We start from the raw sequence: 4043 nt of genomic DNA, 5'->3' as shown, positions 1-4043 counted from the left end.
TTCGCTGATATATGTGAATTTTCTTGACAAGCATAAACCACATATAAATGATTTTATTATGACGACTACATCAATATAATTTTATTTTAGAATTATATGAAGTGTTGACAGGTACGAGGGATCACTGATCTGGTCGAACATTCTCTTCAAATTGCGAAGTCTGCCTATCCCTCCCTCTTTTTGTTTGAAACTGTACCTGCATTATCACTGAACTAGTATATATTTGTTTAGGGGCCAGCCGAAGGACGCCTCCGAGTGCGGGAATTTCTCGCTACATTGAAGACGACCTGTTTGGTGACCCTCTGCTGTTGTCTTTCTATGGTCGGTTTGTTGTCTCTTTGACACATTCCCCATTTCCATTCTCAATTTTATAGCTACGGTATAATACTTACCTTTTAGTTATTCGTCTGCTTATATGTATTTTGTTTTTATTTGTTCTTGCAGTGTTTTTTCTTAAAATTACACAAAAAAAAATGAGTGATAGACTATATTCGTAAAATAAAACTAGCAACTTTAGTACCAAATGATAACTGGTAAAAAGAGTTCATAGGATGACACAAAAACATCTGCTACTAAAAAAAATTGTAATGAAACAGAGGTAAAATAGTACATTTTTAAATCAAGATTGTTGTCAACTAAATACAAAGAAAAAGTGACCCTTTATTTATAGAATTTGTGTAAACAAAACTGATCCCTGGAAGAATGAACAGAAAAAAAAAAACCTTATTGACATTTACCATAAAAGGTTGACTAAAGGTTTGCAGTTTATATTGTGAGTTTGATTAACAAAAAATAAACACCCTTGAATATTCCAAAGAAAAAATGCAGTAAATAATGGAAAAAAGACGGCCACGATTACCCAACTCAACTGAAAAAAAAACCTAACACAAAGAAAGGCAATGCTGAAACTATGCATCCTATACATCTTCCTTTGCAACTAATGCACTTAATGTTAAATCTGTTGTGAATGTTAAAAAAGTAGTATATGCTGAAGAAATCATAAGATACACACATTGTTATGCATTTAGAAAAATACTGCAGCTTATATATAAATGAAAAAAATCATTGATAGGTGGAAATCAAAAATATATGTTCTATACACAAATGTAAATGCAAAAAATGGTTACCATGCAAAATTGACATTGCAAGGTAGTTTAAGGTCACAGAACTAATCTGAAACTGATGCATAGGAAACCAATTATAACTCAACCTGCTGAAAGTCATAAGCACAATGAAAGACCATTGCAAATTTGAAAACATAAAATGTGTAAGAATATCATGCAATAAACCGCAAGAACTCACGAATAGAACTATATGTCAATGTGAGAGCAAAACCATGACACCAAAAACCGGTATACTTGTTGACATCGATATATACAGTCTTACCCATTAGACAGATGTCAATCAACACCAAAAGGGCGAAAAACATTAAGATGTTACAGAAGGCAACCAATGACTTTGTTGATGACTTGAGAGAGAAACATGGACATATGACTATGTTAAATGGTGGTGCTCTTTTTTTTAATATCTCATCCTTTCCCTTTTTAAAACACGAATTTTGGCAAATACATATTTAATTGCTTGAAATAGTATGGTTGCTATGTAAAATACATGTTGCTAGGTAGCTTTTGAGCAAAATACCGGTCTGAAACTTATGAAAGGAACAAACTAGCTTGTTTGTATGAATTATAAGTTGGCAAACACCAAATGTAAGTTATGTATGCAATTACATACATTAAATGCCTGAAATAGTATGGTTGCTATGGAAAATACACGTTGCTAGGTAGATTTTATGGAAAATACCAATCTTAAAACTAATGCATTAAAATATATAATGGTTTACTTTTATAAATTGTTATTTGGATGGGGAGTTGTCTCATTGGCACTCATACCACATCTTCATATATCTATGATACATTTGACATGCTAATGTGAGGAGTCAAGTTGGCAGTGTTTCTTCACCTCATTTCATCCTACTTGAATTATAAAGTGAATAGATATACCAATTTCAAAACAAAAAACGGAAAGTGAAATTATTGAGATGGAAAAGAAACAAAATGTGTAGGAAGGTTATCAAATATAATAGCTCAGAGCATCAAAATCGTTAAGGACATATTAAACAGAATTACCAAAAATCTTCGAAGGTCAACTTTGAGTGCGGACGTACGTTTCAAACTGAATAGAAATATTTTAGCCTATATTAAAGAACAATATCACTTGTACCTTTTAAAATATGTGAACATTTATAACGGTAGCAGAAATTTTTGAATTTCTATTTTTGAATTTAATTTCTCTAAAGCAAACAGTTAAGCGCATTGTTTGTTATCATAAGTAGGAGTGATTTTATTTCTCCTTGTGACAAGAGCACTAAGACACATCTTCTGACACTTTTATTGTTCTTATGTTTATGCAGTAGCTAGACACAGTAGATAATGTATATTTTAATACCTACTATAAAAGATAATACACAAACGTTTATTATCATAACTTTTAAATAGGCAAATGATAATTGGAATTTAGTAGAGCAACGTACGTGATTTCGAACTTGCATATCAAACTAACAAACGAAACTAAAACACCAATATAAAACAGCCGTACACAGGAAAAATCAACCAATGCCATGTTTTAATAAACTGTGAAGAAGATTCGATTATTCTGGCAGCCAAGGAAGCGGTGGGATGTTTAACCATTCGTTTTGATATGTATACGTACTAAATTGTCAGAACAATAGTAAGCTGCCATGCATTAGTTATAACAAATGTTTTAAACCTCAGGGCTGTTTCCTTACGAAATTGTCTTTATATACTGGCTACTTATGTAAAGTTTCCATTGTAAAATATGACAATTGACCGTCAAGGTCTCGAACGGTTTTACAGGTGCTGCCAAATGAAATAGTGTTGCTGTACTACATTAAACAGTGCGCAAAATCGTCCACTTTAATATTTTTAATTTATGTTCCAAATAGTTGTGTTCTCTGATTCCGTGTTCTCACTTCGGCGTGGCTGTGAATTTATACATGATCATATGGAACCAAACGAATCTGTAAAAAAATGTAAGGATCATTTATGATAATCAAAATGAGGCAATGCTGACAAAGATCAGAGAAAAGCATTAAATATAGAGACAGCAATACAGAGGCAAGTTAAGAGCATTACAATAAAATAAAAAAACGCATTACACTAAAAAAAAAGCAATACAAAGATCAATTAAGTACATTAAAAAGAGGAAAAAATGCTTACTTATATCATCACACAAGAGTAAAAGTCACAAGGAAAACCATTTCAGGAACGAAAGTCACAGAAAATGTCGTCAAATGGTCACATGAATAAAAATTACAGAAAAATATCATAATTACAGTTTTAATTTTCAAAAAAATCCAGTAGAAAAACTTAAATTTATAATTTATCAAACAAAATTACATCTATATTTTATAACATTCGTACAAGCATACATGTTATAATTTTAGATAAATAAAAACAAAGGAAAAGTCTCAGTTATTTGAGTCGCCCTTTAAATTACGCTTTGTTACGGAAAAATTCAAACTGAATACAAATAACAGAATTGTGGAATTTGAAATGAAATATGGGGTCATTTTTGAATAATTTTCACCAGTTGTGAGAAAGGTACTTTTCTGAAGATACATGGACAGGATTCCAGCTATGGATAACAAACTGAGTAGAAAACAAACTATACGTAACAAACTACTCTGTAAAACAATGCAATAACATAGTTAAAGTTCGAATGTAGACAAGCCTCGACGTAGAGTGTCTCAAATCATTCTTTTGCTCAATTGCATGACTTGAAGACATTTATATCAGACATGAAAGACCATTAAGGGATAGCCTAAAAGTCTTTTGATAATGTGTATATGCCGTTTGGTAAGTAAATACACTCCCTGTTGAATTATAACTAATGAATGCGTTGTTTTTCTGGCCATCTGAATCTTAGCACATTGTAGATATTGACAAGCCATATATGGAGCTTCATTAATTTTATACTAAATGACATTATTACTAAAAACTATTAGTATGCTATTGATTAGA

The sequence above is a fragment of the Mytilus edulis genome, chromosome 3 (assembly GCF_963676685.1).
Source record: "Mytilus edulis chromosome 3, xbMytEdul2.2, whole genome shotgun sequence".
NCBI classification, from domain to species: Eukaryota; Metazoa; Mollusca; class Bivalvia; order Mytilida; family Mytilidae; genus Mytilus; species Mytilus edulis.
The sequence above is the reverse complement of the archived record's forward strand: the minus strand, read 5'-3'. Positions refer to the sequence as shown.